Source organism: Miniopterus natalensis, chromosome 5, assembly GCF_054644295.1.
Source record: "Miniopterus natalensis isolate mMinNat1 chromosome 5, mMinNat1.hap1, whole genome shotgun sequence".
NCBI lineage: Eukaryota > Metazoa > Chordata > Mammalia > Chiroptera > Miniopteridae > Miniopterus > Miniopterus natalensis.
Window position 1 is genome coordinate 51,297,068 of NC_142085.1, and position 19,691 is coordinate 51,316,758.

Sequence of the window (19,691 nt, forward strand, 5' to 3'; positions counted from 1 at the left end):
TGAGGCATATTAAGACTTTCAAGTTCATCTGAGCAAACATCAACTCAAATCAGGCAGCATGAAGTTAAAAGTGGTTAGGAGCACTCCACCGACAGAGGCCAGGGCAGTTTTAATAGAGGAGATGCAGAAAGAAAAGCAAGGAAATGATAGCTTACTGTCGCCTTATTTGGGAGAGCCTAGTCGGCTGTTTGTGATTGGTTGTTCTTAAGTGTTATTTCCTCAGATTCAAGTGCATGGACTCTGGTTCAGGATTCTGGTTTGTTTACACGGGCTACCAAGGCATTAGGGCCACCTCAGTCTAATGACCTCGTTCAATTACTTTAACAAAATGTAATACTGGTTCGTAGCTCAAAACACTTCAGACAGTAAAGAAAACCAGAGGAAAGGGGATCACTCCCATGATGCTGTTTCTACCTATGAATTGTCTGGAAGGCAGCTACAGTGAACTGATCTGGACATGGGAAAACCAGGCTTGGTTACCTCTCCCGGCCAGGAAGAAAATCTTCTAGGGGTGCCTCCACCTCTCAGTTCTCAATTTCCCATGTATCTCTAAGTGACAAGGAGACACTGGAGAGATGAGACCATTGAGTTTATCCTAGTGATGAACACACCATGAGCTGGTCATGATGATGCAAAAATGCGGTCAAGTTGGCTGGAAGTGTGTTTTAAACATACTCACCACGTCACTTCTGCCTGTCCCCTATCTCCTTAGGGTAAGCAGCAGGCAACAATGTAGCCTAAACTGCTGAACCTTATGCTCACCCTTGATTGATACAAAGGCATTTCATTTTTTATCCCAAACATTCATGGCATCCTTCACTTATCTTCTCTTTCTAAGCAGAGAGAAGTCTCTCTTCGCTGGAACAGTGAAGGACTTGGACCTCACATCTAGTTGTGGGCCTGCAGACAGAACAGCTGCAGGAGGCTCATGGGTCCTTTAGTTATACAATGGAGAGGGTGCTCTTTAAGAAAAAACAAAGTTACAAATACAAATTTCAGTGCAAGTGTCTACTTAGACCGAGAAAAGACATGACAGCACATTATAAATTTTAAAACGCTAAGAAGGTCCCAAACACAAAATCCATGAAAATAACACATTGTTATTAATTGCCAAACGAGCCTCCAGAATGCTTTCTTTTACAAGTTGAAGTTGCATCATCTTCGATTATCTTTTCAAATGACAATGATTCTAAAATATCTTCTATTTACGGTTCAGAATCTATAGCCTTGGGAAACCATGTGGTTTTGCACAAACCTCACCCTTTTTATGTCAGATTTTTTAGCCTATATAAAAACCAGTTGTAATTCGATGGGCACCAACTCTGTGTGGATTTGGGGCATCTCAGGTTGGCATTAGTGCCCTAGGAGATGAAGCCACTGTTGGTGATTGATGGTGTGAAGGAGCAGGGTTGCTGTTGGCTCTACTTGTGTAGCCACAGCACCTCCAGAGCTCAGTCCTTCAACCCACTGCCTACCCATCCCCTTGTCAAAAAAAAGCTTTCCTGGGTATGGCTCCTGCAAGCCAGCCAAGTCTCAGCTTTCATTGGGTATCACCTGTGGCTTTTCGATGGCACTCTCCAGCTACCATGTGTTGCTGATGCAACCCACCTGATCTCCAGGTGTCTTCAAGCCCGTTTCTTACTTCAGCTCACATTCTGGCAGCCTCTTTTGTTCCAGCAACTTCCAGCCTCTGTACACGGACTACTGAGGCCTTACTAAGGTAAGGGGTGCTGGCTGGAATCCAGGGTCTGCTGCTCAAATTCATTTTGCTTTTAATTTAAGGGATTTGCATCCTTTGCTAGCATTTTTGCCTCACGCACTTACTGGCCCCTTGCCCAGCACATTTCTTTGTCAGCAACTCACACATTCCACAATATTAAAAGTGATCTTAGGCTTACAGAGGCTATCATGTTAATACTTACCCGACTTGTTGATTTTCTTTTAAGTTTAACTTCACTTTTATTATGCACTCATATTTAATGATTTGGTTTGAATTAAATAAATGAATGCTTAACTTTTTGATAAGCGATTAAGGTCTGGGATAGAGTCTGACATGTTATCCCACTCATTCATGAGTCACTCTCAAAATGTGTGAACAAAATTAGTTTTCCTCTGCTTAAGCAATAGCTAACATTTTAATTAGCACGTTCAAAATCTCCTTTGACCTTGAACTGTATTAGCGAGAAGAGAATGTTCTTTGCAAATTTGAAAGGAGGTTAGAGAGTCCAGACTCTCACATTCTAGGCCTTCTTTCTCTAAACTCTTTAGATTCTTAGAAAAACTCCAGTTCATCGTTTTGCTAGAGAAATTAAAAAGAAAAATAGTTGGAAGGAAAATTTGAAGGAAACCTATTCTTTGCTTAGGAAGAACAGAATATCTATGAGACTGTTCAATGGGGGTTGTGTTATCAACCATTGTAGGGCTGGGCCATTACTTTCCTAGATACTTTCACTTTCATGAACCCCCTCCTCCATAAAAAATATTAAAATTTCTGTTTTGTATTTCCGCTGGCCTAAAGACAAATATAATCCAGGTTGTATTATATTTATATTTTTCTTTTGAATTAAAAAAAACCCCAACATTTTCATTGGCCTCTAAAAGTATCATGGGCCTTGAGCACTATGGCTTTTGTGCTTAATGGATAAGTCAATTCTACTTATCATTACATTAAAAAAACACAACAAATATTAAATTAGTAACTCAAAATGCCATACTATTCCCTTGGCTTTGAATGAAGAATACTCACTTACTTAAAAACAAGGCTATTACTAGTTATTTCAACCACAATGAAGTTTATATGTAAGTATAGTTTAATCATGCTAACATTCAGTCTATATCATTACTTTCTGGAAATAAGTATAAACTGAATATAGATACTTCTAATATGTGGTAAACTCAACCATTACACCCCAAAACTGAGTAAGCAGAAAAAACAAAACACTTTAAGAATCAACTTAGGCAGAGGTTCCAGTGTTACATGGCAGAGGTGTAGAGAAAGGGAAGGGAGATAGTACAACTGATGGGCTGTCAGGCAGGATCACAGCCAAAGGCAAGGTAGTTGTCCACTTAATTAGTAACATTAGCTCCAGGGTGATGCCCCTTCTCTTACTTGATTGATGATATTTGCAATTAATTTCACTTAGGAGGTAGACTTTCCTTCCCATAGTGGAAATGGTGCTTATCATGTGAAAGCCCCCGAGAAAATGAAGAATTGTATTAAGTGCATGATGCAGAATTAAGGACTGCCATCTGAGCCACAAGTTGTGTTTAGAGGAATGTCCTGGTTTTTCCTAGCTTTTAGAATTTGGGAGAGGTTGTGGAAGCTCAGGACAGTTCTGCAGAAGTATAGGTCATCCACTAGCCTTCCTTAAGGAGGAGAATAGCATGTGGGTGAGGGGTACAGGTAAGGAGTCTGGGGCACTAAAGAGAGTTCCCTTGTTCACAATTTGTGCTATGATCAGGGTAAGGGGCAGTGGACTTTCTGAAGCAGCATTAGAGCCCCGCTCTTCTGGTGTTGGTTGGGATGAGGGCAGGGATGGAATTGGAGAGAGGAGAAGGTGCCATGACTAAAATTAGGCCTAGGAAACCCACAGGGCTCCTGATACAATTGTGCACTGCTCAAGGGTGCCACCTCTAAGGGAGGGTGGTTTATTTACTTTGTAGACATTCTAGGTTTACATGTTTATTAAAACAGTTTTCTGGTTGATGGTAGTGGATTATCTTGTTTTAATAGAATCAGCATATTATGGCCATTTTCTGAAAGATGGGAGTTAAGTGACTTGGGGCGAGAGCGTGTCTAATTTGCAGAAAGGTACGTTTAAGCTAGTAACCTTATAGTCCCCAAGAAAGGTCACCAGCTCAAAAGAATTCCTGCACTTTGTTCTCATGGAGGGTGGGAGTCATATTTGGTAATTATAGTAGCACAGTATGCATGTGAAATTAAACTCCCCCCCCCCCATGGTTGCCTCTAGCCACATGTGGGCTATTCAGCACTTGAAATAAGGCTTCTCTGAGTTGAGATACACTCTAAGTATAAAATACTCACCAGATTTTGGAGACTAAGTATAAAAAAATGTAAAATAGCCCCTTAATATCTAGTTTATGTTGATTATATATAGAAATAATAATGGGTTAAGTAAAATAGATCATTAAAATTAATTTCACCTTTTCCTTTTTACTTTTTAAATGTGGCTACTAGAAAACTTAAATGTGTGGCTTGTATTGGACACTCATATTTCTGTTGGGCAGAGCTGCTTTAGAAGACTGACTGGAGAAAATATTCTGGTAACAATTAACATGATAATTATTTACAGACTCTCTTATGGGGACAAGTGAAATGGGCTAAAAGATGGTCAATATATGCCATCGAATATGGACTATTCTCATGCTATACTGGGATTTTCAGGGTCGAATCAAACTCTGGCTGTTCTAAAACTTGGGAGTGAGGTATATAATGCAGTATATACTAATGTCAATATTGGTATATTGGTATTGACATTGGTGTGTTTATTCTGTCAATATTCAGTGTTCCAATGACGGGTACTGATGACATTCAACTAATTTCCAAAATATGAAAGAAAATATATATTCATTCAAATGTTACAATCCCAGAAGTGATGCATGAAATATTTAGTATTCAATTCTGTTGCAGGTTTTATGATAAAAAGTTATTTCATATTTGAGTAGATGTTAAGATAGGATTGTGAATTTAACAAAGAAAACCCTTAGATAATTTATACTTCTTTTAAATAGGTCAAATGCTTATAAAATAAGACACATTTTAATTTGACAATTAGAAATCTAATATAATAAAAACAAGGGTCTTCCTAGCTGCTAATCTTTAACTTGACCATGAAAGGTAATAGTTCATTTGCTTTTTAATTTTTATCATTATTTTTAATTTTAAAAGTACAGATTGTCCTAAGCTATGGTCCAAATAAAAATTTAGCAATTTATATATCTATCACTTACTATTCCATATTGAAGAAAGAAAACAAACAAAGATGCTTTACTTAATAAAAACAATCATGGGCACCTGATCCCCCCATCCCAGGCACCTGAGCCCTCCAAAAAAGAAAAAGAAAGTTGTTTGTTGCTGAACATCTGCTAGTGTTATTTAAGTAGTCTCAGTAGTCTCAGATGAACATGCTGGTTCTCTTTTTATTTTTTATTTTTTTAAGCACACACTTGGTTCTCATTCCAGGATTTTTAGAACTTGATCCTTCTTGCTCTAGAGTGGACTGAGTGGTGTCCCTCATAAGGAGTGTCTGTGGGAAAGAATGCTTGATAGGAACCCAGCCATAGGCCGGGAAACACTTTTTTTTTTTTTTTTTAAATGTCTTTTATTGATTTCAGAGAGAAGAAGGGAGAGGGAGGGAGAGAGAGAGAGATAGAAACATCAATGATGAAAGAGTCACTGATGGGCCGCCTCCTGCATGTCCCCTTCTGGGGACCAAGCCTGCAATCTGGGCATGTGCCCTGACCGGGAATTGAACCTTGATCTCCTGGATCCTAGGTCGACGCTCAACTGCTGAGCCAAGTTGGACGGGCCAGGAAATACTCCTGAAACCACTAACATATTAAAATAATTTCACAAAGAAACTAGGAGGACTTAGAGGTCTGTGTGCTGATTAAGAGTGCAAGTTCTGGAGCCTGACTGCCTAAGACTAGCTGTGACCGTGGGCAGGTCACTTCCCTGTTCTAAGCTTTATTTAATTCTCCTACAGTGCTTCACAGTTCTATGCCCAGAGCCTTTATTATTATTATTTTTTTATTTTTTTATATATATCTTTATTGATTTCAGAGAGAGGAAAGGAGAGGAAGAGAGAGAGAGATAGAAACATCAATGATGAGAGAGTCATCGATCAGCTGCAGCCCACAACCTGGGCATGTGCCCTGACTGGGAATCGAACCCTGGTTGCCTGGATCCTAGGTCAATGCTCAATGGCTGAGCCACGCCCGGCTGGGCTGCCCAGAGCCTTTAAAGTATTTGTGGAGCAAGTGAAATTTACAAATATTAGTTTATTGAATAGATTTCCTTAACATGCTCTTAGCCTACCAGATTTCCAATGATATGAGAGTATCTGTTGTTACAATGGCCCAGCTCTTTCCTCCAAACGTTGTGGTTCTGCCACCTTCTCCTTTTCCAAAACCCATTTGCCCGCCCCATCTCCGCCTCTCCCCAGTGAGACTTGCCTCTACACAAGTACCCTGTGTTGCTTTAAGATCCCAGAGGGTCAGTTAAAGAAGTGTTTGTGGATGGAAGGTGGCACCTGTCCCACCACCAAATTCCATAACTCCTCCTGTGAAACAAAAAGGACATTTTATAGGTATTTTGTTTAATAGTTTCAAAAGACCCAACACCATGGCTTAAACATGAAGGGGGTTTACTATCTTGCATAACAAAGAATTCCAGAAGTCTCTCACATTTTGTCTTCTGTTATATGTAGGCACGTGTGTATATATCTATATATGAAATATATCTACTTATGTTTTTCATTTTTTATTTTCTTATTTTTTTAAATGCATTTAGGAAGGTGTATATTTTTGTTCTATATGTTATATTTGTTTAACTTTATATGCTACTTTTAGATTTTACTTCTTTTGACATTATCTTAATTCTTTAATATGGGCAATGATAATATTAGCATAATTTCTCTTCCTTGCTTCTTTCCTTCTGGTCCTCTACTACTCAATTTGGTCAACATATTATAGTTTTAGTTTTTAGCTTTGTACATTTTTATATTTTTATATTTTAAGTACTTGTTGTGTCAGTTGAATAATATATCCTTTGACTCACATTTATCGCACGTGACCATAAATGAATTTATTCTACCACTCACTTTCTTTCTCTCTCCTCTTCTCAATTTTGATAGGTGTGTAATTAAAAACTTTCAGGGCATATAGCACGCCACCCTAATCCCTACACTTCTTTAAGATTGATTTTACAATTAAATGCACTCCATGCTTACTACCATTCCTTTAGCTTTAGGTTAAGGAATTTGCCAAAAGCTGCCCAGGAAGCAGGTGGCAGAGCTAGTATTTAAAACAAAGTTTGACAGAAAATGCCATGTGTTTTCCACTACATCGTGCCTTTTTAAAAGTAAAAATACACACACACAGTTAAAAAATAAACAAGATTGAGAGCAAAAGATCAAGATAGTACACGAGAACAATAAGCAAAATAGAAGAGGCAAAAGGGAAACATAGTAAAATAGAAATAAGTGGACAAATAGATGAGACTAGGAGGCGCTTCAGTATCGCCCTTGTCATAGCCGAAGGATGATAGACGGGCGCGTCCGCTCTGCCAAAGGCCAATTCTACTGTCGCATTAAGGGACGTCCGGGTCCCAGCGGAATACAGACAAGGCTCCAGCCCAGCCCGGCCGCGCCCGCCCGGCGGCACCTCTCCACGTCCCACTCGCCGCCACGCTCACAAACAGGCTGTGTCAGTAGAAAGCGCAGCGCTGAAAAGTTAGAAGGCATTCACCGAAAACACCCTGCCTCCGAAGGCGCGCTGAGTCCGGGGAGGCTTTGTGCCGCATCGGAGAGAAAGGATTTCATGTTCGCGCCTGTTTATTTAGCAGTAACTTCAGGGGCATTTTAATAAGATCCCGCTACAAATACAGATATCAGACCGTGGGGCAAAACCTGCCTAAGAATTAGGAGAAAGCTCATTTGTCGCTCTTGCAAAGGCCCGCGCCCCTGCCCTCCGCCGCCGGGTCCCCGAGGCCGCTCCCTCGCGGGGGGACCCCAGGGCCGCGGAGCTTCCGGCGCCCGAGGGGCACCTCGAGCTGAGGGGCGCGCGGGCCTTCAGAGGCGGGGCCGAGGCGCCCCGCGGAGGCGCGTTCGGCTTTTCGGGTTCAGAAAAGGCCTGTGAGCTCTGCCTTAGGAACACAGCCCCGCGGGCGCCTCGCCCGCGCCCGTTTCGCCCCTTTGCTCCGCGCAGCAGCTGCGCGCCCGGCGCGCTCCCCGAGAGCCAGGCCCCTGTTCTCTTCCCGCCTGCGCTCCCGTTTCTCTTTCCTGGGTGGAGACAGCACCCCCCCTCCCGCCCCGCAGGCGCCCCCAAAGCAGCGCGCTCTGTGCCCTCCCGGGGTGCAGAGAAGGTGCTCAGCGCCTGGACACCGTAGGTGACACGCCCCTTCGGAGGAGCGCAGGTGGAGCCCGCGCCCGAGGTCCCCGCGCCTCCCGCCACTCGCCGCGCCCCCGGCCCCCAGCTCCGCGCAGAAGCGTCACCTGAGTGCTCGCAGTCCTCGCAGCCCTGGAGCGACAGGGTGGCCCGCCGGGACGCCCTTCTGGGGACTGCAGACCTAGCCCGCCAGCCCTCTCGCCAGGGGCGCAGGAAGGTGGGGGGCAGGGGAGGGTCCGGATGCCGACCCAGGTCTAGCAGGGTTGCTCGCCTGCGCTTTCTCGGTTTCCAAAGGGGGTGTCACAGGAAAGGAAGCGGCCCAGCCGCGAACCGGGGTTTCCTCGGGCGGCTGACGCGCAGCTCCCCCTCCAGCGCGGCTCTGCCCAGCGCCCGCTGCGCCCGCGCCCTCGCAGGAGCCTGGGGATTCTAGGGAATAAAATGCCCAAATCTCTCTGCTCTCGCGGAGCTTGTTTTTTTTTCAAGTGGCCCCGGTAATCAATTTGTAGGTGCTTCTGGCCAAGAAGTGAGGGAACAGAAACCCAACCCTTTTATTTCAGCAAATGTTTATTGACGTCCCAAAGATTCAAAGGGAGGGAGGGAGAGAAGGAACCTGCAATACCACCAAGGCACTGGTTTCTTTCTGGGAACGTTGGCTTACCCACTTCAATCTCTTTGGTATCCCCAAAACTATTAGCTCAACCCAGCAAAACTACTTGATGAGGACCACAAGCTTCATGTTTTCCCTTTGATCAATTCTCTTGGCCTCGGTTGCTACTTAGTAAGTAAGGTGACATTTGTAAAGACGGAGCTGGGACTTTTCTTCTCACCCAAGGATCCTAATAAGGTTTTGAAGTCAAGCAGCCCTGATGACATCCCAGTATCATCATTTGCAATTAAGCGCATGACCTTGGGTAGATTCTTTAATGTCTCTAATCCTCAATGACTCCTTCTGTAAAAGGAGGGTTGTAATTCTCCCCTCCTAGGGTTGCCGGGAGGCTTCATGGAGAGGACAAATGCAAAAGCACTTAGACCAGGCCCAGGCATGTAGTAAGTGCTCAGTAAGTGGTCTCCATGATAATTAATGACGATTATAACGCCTTTCAGAATCTTTCCACCTTCTATGATCTGAGTGGTCAGAGTGCATGGTGTAATGTGATGTACTTACACATTAAATTAGAAAATTCAGAAAAACTTGAAAGATTAGACAAATTGGATACACAATTCAAGAAATCAGAATTTTTAACAGCAAGTGTACATTTGGGAACTGGAAGCTGCCTTAGAGTTAGTGTTTTATGCAAAAAGATATTGCATTTAAATGAGTACTCGCTCTAAAATCTATCAAAGAGAAAGGAAGGGAATGAGTATGGGGAATGGAATTTAAAGAGAATTGAAAAATAGTTCAAAGTGGGAGACTTAGAGGCCACGATCCTAGAAGGGTGTGAGCATTGTTAGTAAGTGTGACAAATGAGATTTCATGACAGCACTTTGAGGAAAGGGGGAAAAACCAACAGAAATAACCACCTGATCCATCTCTCAGGCTGATTCTTACTTGTGAAAACTTCAACTGTAATACCCTGGTCACGAGGCGTTTTCTATTTCTCCAATGATATAACAATGCAATCCACTTTATCATCATACATCTCACATTTTCTCCAAGTTAAATTCTTGAAGTTCATTTCCCTGTTCAACTTTTCTACCCCGACCAGATTTTGAGTGTTTCCAAGGAAACTCAAAGGTGACTTGTCTGGCGTTTCTCGCCTGGAAGTGTCCATCTTAAAAAGGCCGGGGCCTCTGCAGTAATGATTTTTGCCACTTAAATCCTTTGTTCCAGTGATTGGTAGTGACGATGACAATCACATTTTATCTACTTGTACTCTACATGAGGATGAATACATCTCTTTTTGTTGTCATTTCCATATTGTGAAAGTTAAGAAACTAGCTTTTTTTTTCTGCACTGCATTTTACTAGGCATTGGTAGCTAGAAGGCCTGTGCTAGAGACCACTCTTGAGGAAAACGTCATCATATGAGATTTAATTACATCATTGCTTATGTTTGATAATTTCCATTGATGTCGATGGAGGATATGTGATCTCATCTTGTGGTGGCACTTTTAAATATACTTTAAAAAGTGTTATTTTTATAACAACACTGGAAGGTGCGAATGATGGGTATTATTCCATTTCACTGATAAAGAAACTGAGATAAAAATTAAATGATAGGCAGTGAAGCAGAGGCTGAACCAGGAATAGAATCCCATTCGGTTCTTACTCTAAGCTGTGAGTTCTTTTGATGGTATCACCTGCTTTAGAAAGCACCAGGGGAGCAGAGTGCAGAGTCGAAACCCTGCCCCCCGGAACATCTGTGCCTTTTTCTCTCAGTTGGAAACAGGGTAGGGTTTGAGGCAAACCACTTCAGTGTTACTGGTGATGTGTGTGGGAGAGCAACTGCTGACCTAGTTTTGCCCCACTCTGGACACAGACTTCTGACTCTGTTTATCAGATAAACTTTTATGTGGTTTAAGAATATTTGGTGGGATTCATTGATTCTAGTCTTACAAAAGTAACAAAAGGAATGATTGATGACTGACCACATATTCTGATGAGAATGAGGTTCACTGTGTTCCACACATGTATATTCATGGATGGTAAGAGAACCATTGGTGTCCGTTCCTCCTCTTTAAGGGAATGTTCAGGGGCAGCTCCATACTGACCTGGCATGGTTTTCTTCTGAGGACACTGGCCTGTCCTGGGATGTCACTTCCCTCCACAGTCTACCCGCTGTCAGCTCTGTACTTCTCAAAGCACAGCTTTACAGCATTCTGGCTGAGGCTATGGAGAAGTGCTCTCTTTCCAAACCAAACACACCGGTGTTCACATTTACTCTAGGGGTTGAATTCTTAATGAGTTGTGACAACAGGAGGGACTTTGTAAAGTCCCATTAGAGGAAGAAGCTTTTATAAGAATAGAGTGGTGAATGCCCATTTAGATTATGGTGTTTTAAAATATCTCACCAATGGATGCATCTCCAAATGTTGCTCTTTGATGACCTTTTGTGTCCACTAACATGAATACTGCATAAGCACCAATGAGATCTTGCAGTTTCTGAAAGTGTGTTCCATAGAACGCTGGTGCTGGGAGATGATCTATAAGCAAAAGGTTTTATGGTCGTGATAGATTGAATTATTGGTCCCAGGCCTCTTACCCTTCCTGGGATCCACTTCCTTGCAATAGACAGAGCATATTTTACTATATCTTTACTTTGGGCTTGGCCATGTGACTTTGTCCAACTGAACATGGATCAGACAGACAGTATGACAATTCTAAGACTAGGAGTTAAGGGCTGTCATGCATTTTCACTGCCTGTTTTTATCTGCCATCGCCTGAGTGGACCCTGTTCTGGGCCGAGGAGGGTGAGAGGAGTGTGAAACACTCAGGTCCACAGGCCTGCAGCGTAAAGCAGAGCTGTTTCAGTTGAACTGTGGATCTGTGGGAACAGATGATGATTGTTTTAAGTCACTGAGTTTGGCATGGTTTGTCACCCAGAATTATTGTGGCAATGGATGACTGATGTAATGGTCAAAAGAATTTGGGACACATCGTATATTGTATAACTTCCTCATTCCCTTTTTGAGAATCATAAGTCTATGTAGAAACATTAAAGGCTCTGAGGAGAACTGCATTAACCCATTACTTATTTAATATTTGTACTTTTATATTATAATAATATCGTTTAGAACATGTTTTGGATTTAAAAAAATTATTAAGGGTAGTTTGTGTAAATCCTAGATTTGCTATTAAGAAACCTGAGGTGAACTCTTAGAACAATTGATAATGATTTTCAAGCCTTTGTCAAAGGGACTATTTAAAACTTTGCTTCGCAGTAAGTCCCCCTTTACCTTCTCATGGGTGCTGAATTTCATATCAGTGGCCTGTATTGTATGGCTCCAAATTTCTGAAGGATTAAAAGTTATTTTCTGTTGCTGATTTCAGCCATATTTCAGAGTAACTTTGTAATCAGTGTAGGAACATTTAATTTTAAATAAATGACCAATGAATTAAACTGAACAATTTTAATTACATTCTTTTTTTTTTTTTTTTTTTTAAACCACACATTATCTAATTACTCAGAAGTCATGTTGGTGTCAAAAATGAGAATAAAAAACCTGAAATACTGGTCAATTCCCTTTTCTCCTCATTTTTGAGAGATGTGGAGCACAGGCAGGAGAGCTCTTTTTCAAGCTTATTCACAATGCCAGGCACCAAAGAAAACACAGGGGTTTCAGGAAATGTTATAAAGAACATTGAATGAAATGTCATTATTTAAGAAACTGCTCTGGTATAAAAGTAACAAGCACAGGTTTGTTATGAGACAGACCTGTGCTTAACACCTCATTATATCAATTACTTGCTATATTTCTGAGCTTTTCTTTGTCTGTGATTCAAAGGTAATAGTATCTACCTCAGTCCACTAGAATGAAAGCTCTATCTGACCCATAGCAAGTGCTCAGTAAGTAATTGTTGAATTTATTGAATAAAAAAGGTAGCTATTCAGCTACCAATCATTACTTTTCACCTAGTTTTATTAAAAAGCCACAATAAAGTCAAGGAGAGATTGGAGAGGGGCCACTGGTTGACTACTTGTTTCTCAATTCTGACCATTTTCACCTCTTTGTCTTCCAAAAAGGTATTTTAAAGGTTCAGTGTCCTTGTGTGTTGAGTAAAAATAGCTTCATAATACTGGAGAGAAGGGAAAGGTATACGAGCAGGCTGTGCTCATGATGCTTCCCCTGTGCATATTTGTGTCATTTGTCATGTCGCCATGTCCATCAACATCCGTGCAAGGATCCGAATACTCAGGTCTGTCTATAGAGATGGTATCACCAAACAGTCTTACTTTTTCTGTTTTTCCATGTTTTTCAGTTTCTTTTCTCCCTCCCTCCCTCCTTCCTTCCTTCCTTCCTTCCTTCCTTCCTTCCTTCCTTCCTTCCTTCCTTCCTTCCTTCCTCCCTCCCTCCCTCCCTCCCTCCCTCTCTCTTTCTCTCTTCTTTCTCTCTTTCTCTCTCTCTCTCTCTCTCTCTCTCTCTCTCTCTCTCTCTCTCTCTCTCTCTCTCTCTTTCTCTCTCTCTCTCTTTCTCTCTTTCTCCCTTTCTCCCTTTCTCCCTTTCTCCCTTTCTCCCTTTCTCCCTTTCTCCCTTTCTCTCTTTCTCCCTTTCTCCCTTTCTCCCTTTCTCCCTTTCTCCCTTTCTCCCTTTCTCTCTTTCTCTCTTTCTCTCTTTCTCTCTCTCTCTCTCTCTCTCTCTCTCTCTCTCTCTCTCTCTCTCTCTCTCTCTCTCTCTCTTTCTTTCTTTCTTTCTTTCTTTCTTTCTTTCTTTCTTTCTTTCTTTCTTTCTTTCTTTCTTTCTTTCTTTCTTTCCATAAGTGGACAATTATTCCGAAAAGAACCTTTTCCCAAATTGTCGAAGAGAAAATTGTGAACATGCTAGAGTAGATCACCTATAAGGCTACCCCTTTTATGTAAATTCTCATGTAATGGTTTGACTTATTTCACATTTTACTGGAAAGCTGTCACACAAATATTACCCTAGAGAGTTGATAGACCTCCACAGCTAGAAAGTTGGGTCTTGGAAAGACAAATGCCTCATTGGCAATTGATTCTAGCACCAAATGCAGTTCTCAACACTGACCACTTGGTGGCAGTGAAAACTAAGTGCCAACTCAAGAGGTCAGGGTATACATGTGTGATCCCTAATTTCTCTTTAGACCTTAAAATTTTAAGACCTGCAAGAGGTGTTTGGTCGATCCCATGAGTTAGGATAAACTTTTCTGATTGGAAAAAGAAGCTATAGTAAAATTTTTAATAATTTTCTTACTCTAGTTTATGATATTCAATCAGGCCCATAGTTAGGTGACACCTGAAAAGGTAAATAATGAAAATGTCCTCAGTGTTCTTTAATAATCTTTACCTCCACTCCACATCAGTCGCACACTCTCTGGGAAATATCCCAGAACTACTCTGCCTCTGAATCTGAAACTCTGCTCTCTGACCGCAAGCACCAATTGTCCGTTTACCTCTGCTATTGCAAAAGTTATGTTCTCTCTCATACTTACTCCATCCTTGGGCCCCTTTCTCCTCAATTTTTTATTTTGAGGTTTACTAAGTCTACAAAAAAGTTGAAGAAGTAATATTATTAACACCCCCATTTCTTTCACCTAAGAAAATCAATAATAATTATTTACCATTGAAAATGCACTTAAATTTTCCCGATTGTCACCGAATGTCTCATTGTATAATCTTTTCCCCCCGGCCCTGTATCTAATGAAACTTCATGAATTGCATTTGTCTGTATCACTTTTACCTCTTTTAATCTTGAACAGTCCACATACTTCTTTTGTTAATTTTCAAATTATTGACATTTTGAAGAGTCTTACAGAATATTCTACAGTTTGGATTCATCTACTCTTCAGTTTTAAAATGTTATAAAGTGAATTAAGAACATGTGGCCAAGGACCCTTTTATTAGACAAGGATGTTTTAGGGAACTGTGCTTTCAGGCATAAATGTCAGTCATACCGTGAAGAGATTTCACTTAACACCTAAGACAGAGGGTTTCCTTTCCATATAGTCACGGAAAAACCCCCACTTATTTCAATGGAGAAGTAATCATTGAGAATTCATTAGTAGTTTCTTCTTTTCAAAAAGATTAGGTAAAATTTCCATTAAGTAATTTTTAAAGCACAATAATTAGATTTGAAATTTTTTTTTTATAGATTTAAAGCACATTGCTTTTAGCTTACATTTCAACAAACTTTACACAGGAGCATATTTGGAATAAAATGACCTGTCAAGCACACGCTAGTTATTATTTATGCCAATAATAGCCAAACAGGGTGATAAAGAGGTATTTTTAAATTTTATTCAATTTTCCTACATAATATTATCTTTCTTGTCACTCTTAGTAGAAAAGTAACTGCTTTGGGGGGCCAGGGAATAATGCAGGCATAGGCATCAATCCAAATCAATTCTCCTTTCATTAAACAGACTGACTTGTATTGAATTGGTTAATAGCATTTATTTGGTTTAACTGCACTAGGTGCTGTGAAAAGACAAAGAGACTATAACAGGTAGGGTTCCTGCTTTGAAGATATTATTTTCTAATAATATAAATAATAGAAACACACTAATATATGTTTTTCCATCTTTCACTTTTGCAGTAGATAGATATTAACTTTGAGGGATATTCAGTTTTATTTTAAATGCTTCATTATCCAAGCCTTAAATCAATCAGCTTTCAGTTAGCATCTTGTGCAGAAGATGGTAGGTGCTCAATAAATGCCTTTTGCACAAATGTTCTGTGCATATTGCTATTTTCGAATTGCTGTCACACATGGTCTGGGTGAATTTCATCTGCACTGAAATTTGGAGAAAGCTCTTGACAGATGACAGTGCGGGGCCCTGCGGGGTGAGAAGAAAAGCGGTGCCAGCTTGGTGGAGAATATCATGACCTTAAAGCTGCCCTTGAAAGACAGCAGAGCTTGCGGCTCACACAGCCTCCCCGGCATGTCTGTGTGGGGCGGTCGGGCCGGGATGGACCCCGGGAGAAAACAATAGGGACATTAGCATTCAGAGCCATCCCTGGCCAAGTGCTGTCTCCCCCAGCGCCTGCACATGGGAAATCTGGGCATCTTTACAGGGCTTTTATGATAATTCTAATGCCACTTATATGCTCATCTTTCTCTACAACACTGCTCATGAGGTAACTACCTAACCAATTATGTTATTGTTAGAGGATGTAAAAAATTAAAATTACCCAGTTTCTTTGTTTACATGGAAGTCTCATCCAATAGAATACATTTACATGTATTTAAATAAAATGTATTCCTTCTGGCACTAACAGTTTCAGATCAGTCCTTTCACCTCTCTGAGATTCAGTTTCTTCATAAGTAGATGAATAAAAACATCCACTGTGTTTGCCTCTCAGAGTTGCTAAAAGATCAAATGAGACAATGCATGTGTGTGAACGTGCTACAAGTATTATCACTACAGTGACTCCTTCCCCACATATACGTGACCCACACGCATGTATAGAGTGTGGTCATCGAGAGTGTCCGCAAGCAGCAATCTTACCCTTGAGACAGCATGGATGGGCCCAGAGGGTATTATGTAAAATAAGTAAAATAAGTCAGACACAGAAAGACAAGTACCATATGATTTCACTTACATGTGGACTCGAAAGAGCAAAATAAATGAACAAACAAAATGGAAACAGACTCATAGACACAGAGAACAGACTGATGGATTCCAGAGAGGAGTGGGTTGAGGGGCTGGATGAAAAAGGTGAAGGGATTAAGAAGTACAAATTGGTAGTTACAGAATAGTCACAGGGACGCACAGGGAACTGTCAAGAATGTAATAACTGTGTACGGTGCCAGGTGGGTACTTAAAATATCCAGGGAACAATTTATAAAGTATATGATTGTCTAACCACTATGCTGTACACCTCAAATTAGTTTGAAAATAATATTTAATGTAAACTGTAGTTAAAAAGTAATTTTCAAAAGTGCACCCACATTCAAGCAGAGACTGCTGTGGAGAGCTGGAGTGAGCAGAACAGAGTGGTGGGGTTGATGAAAGTCAAAAGTTTATCTGTTGGGGTCAGAAAGTCTCCTAAGAAAGGCCTGGCAGACTTTAAAGTCAGGAGAGAAGACTGTGTTGATGGCCTCCTAGGACCACTTTCTCACTTTCTGTCTATCCATCAAAGCCCAGTTCAGCATTTCCCCATCCGGGCCTGTGATGGGCATCCCCACGCAGGAAGACATGGCGTGGTGAAAAGACTGTGAATTCAGAAAATAAAAAACAGGGCTGGCATCCTAATTCCACCCCTAATCTGGTGTGTGATCCTGTTTACAATATTGAATCTGTCAGGGTCTCATTTTTCTTACTCGTGTAACTATCTTAGCATTGTCTGACAGATGTGTAACACAGAAGGTGTAAAGCAGCACATAGGGGGCTTACAGAAATTGTAGTTTCCTTCACTCTACATTTCTGGCCCACGCAACCCCAGTGCCTTCATTCTGGGAATGGAAATAATACTTGTCTTACAGAGGTGCTGTTCAAACTAATGAGGCGATATACATACGCCCCAGCTCAGGGCTGTCACTAATTCATTCAGGCTCCAGCCCATGATGGTGATGGAGACCAGGGCCTAAGGAGGCAAACAGGGGGGGCTTGTGCAGTTTGCGAGGAAGAGAATCCGAGTTGTGTGTGAGAGGGTTAAATTGAGCCTGCGTGATCAACTTACGGGTACAACACGTACGTTTGGTTTCACCCTGGGCTTCAAAATGTCAAGTGTCAATCATGAAGTATTTTCACGTCTGACTTGCATGTTGCATTGAAAAGCAGAGCCCTGTTCTCTGGAGTAAGCTGTCTTGAAGCTGAACCTCATAATGATCTGATCTGTATTTCACCTGGAGGAGCATTAGGAGTAGAGTGTCACTCAGTGTTTTCTAACCAGTTTTTCATAATTAAAAATTTAACACATCTACTACCCCCTCCCCAAAGTACCAATCTAGCTATAAGTCCTCTTGGCGCTACCTTTAAAACCCATTGATCCTACCCACTTCTTTCCACCTCCACTGTCATCATCTTGAGCAAGGCCACTCTTATCTCTTAATTGGATAACTATTAAAAGTGTTCTGTTGGGATTTATTCTTTTCTCTCTTTCTCCTCGCAGAAGATATGGTGATAGTCTTGACAACCTCCAGTCACTTCTTTCGACTGTGGCTGCTGTGTGGTTTGTTCCCAGCCCGCTCTCCAGGGCAAGCCCTGATGACTTAGAGCCTATCAGGAACCTCCAGCCTTATTGTAAAGGTAATTGGCTCAGACAACCTAGCCCTTGGCATTTATCTGGCTGGTCCAATTAGTGCAAAGCTTGGGCATTTGTCAAGTGGTCAGCCACCTTGTTCTCTTCTGGATGCGAAGGGAAAAGCAGGAGGTGGTACCAGACTGGCAGCATCTGGCACAGCCAGCCCGGGGACGAAGCTACCACAGTAGGAGGCAGAGCCATCGGAATCTCAGAGAAACGGAGTCCAGTCCCGAATCCCCAATCAAACCATGCCTAAAGCCCCCTTGCCCTCTGAACTTTTCAATGACATGAACTAATAAATCCCCTTTAAGCCTTTTTTGGATCTCTTACAAAGACTCCCAATGGCTACACTCTGTACTTTAGACAGAGCGATCATTTCACACATACGTCAGGCCATGTCATACCTTCCATGTTTGTTCAGTTCCTTGGTCTTTTCTTCTTCATTAGATTCAGCCTCAGCTCAGCTGCTGTGAGCTAACTGCACAGAATATAATTTGAATGATGCTCCTGTAGTTTCTCAGGCCCCAGATCTAAGTCTGATTCTGTCCACTGCTTAACTGGTTCTCACCCCTGGACTGGAAATGTTTTCTTCACCTTAGCCACTGGCTGAAATATGGCTCCACAACTGCCAAATCACTGGGCCATCATGAGCCATGAGACCACAGCCTGTCCTTAGCAGAGCCTCTGCCTTGGGGATCTTAGGCCAGCTATTGCCTTGCTGCTTTGCTCAGCTCTAGTGGGCACTCTTTCGTCTCTGCTGTCTACCTGGATAAAATCAGAATGTGCCAGCCGTTCAGCCCACCACAAAAATACACCACATATGTACGTACACAAGGGTTTCTTAAACTCCCCCTCCTTCCATCTTTTCGGGTAGTTTCTCTTCTTTTCTTCTAGCTTGTTGTGGATGAGCCAGACTAGCTTGTAGCTGATCCCGCTTCAACTCCGGGGGGTCCTTGACCATTCCCCTCTGGGGTGTGTTGCCATCCAAGGGGACAGAGGGATAGAGAACAAGTCAGTATAGGAAAGGGGATTATGGAGTGAAGGAACAGTTCAGTTGTGAAAAGAGGCAAATCCAAGAGGTAGGACAGCTACATTTTCTGTTAACGACAGACATAAAGGAAAGACGAATGGCGTAACTATTCCGCTGTACGTACCGTCCAGGCCCTGGGCCTGCCTTCCGTTTCGTTGTCACTCACGCAGGGCTTTGAGGCAGACCAGAGACTAATGGGAGCAGACGTCGAGGAGAAGCCTTCAATTCAGAATGTGCTGTCTCTTACACCACAAAGGGTTTATATTATATGTGTAATTGATAAATCAGGGGGGTGAGGGCTTACGATTGTCAAATGGAAATGTCATTTAGGAAAAGGAGTGACGTTATACAAAAGAGAGCGGGTTGACTTGGAATCTAGAATTTCAGATACTCAGATCTTTCCTTTGATAATGGAGCTGAGAAATGTCTTTTTATCTTCATCTTCTTTTTAAATATCCCAACCATTTATTTTTATTTCTAAAACAACAGAAGTGAAATCTTTTACATGAACTCCTTTAGATGGTAAATCTTTTACTATGACTTAGAGTATTGGAAAGTTTGGGCAACAAGTTAGTAAAAAGTACTGTCATCTTAAGTCTCCTGACTCTCCCACTATTCTCTCATGATTGGAAAAGTACATGACCATTTGTAGGATATGATTTAGGCAGAGAA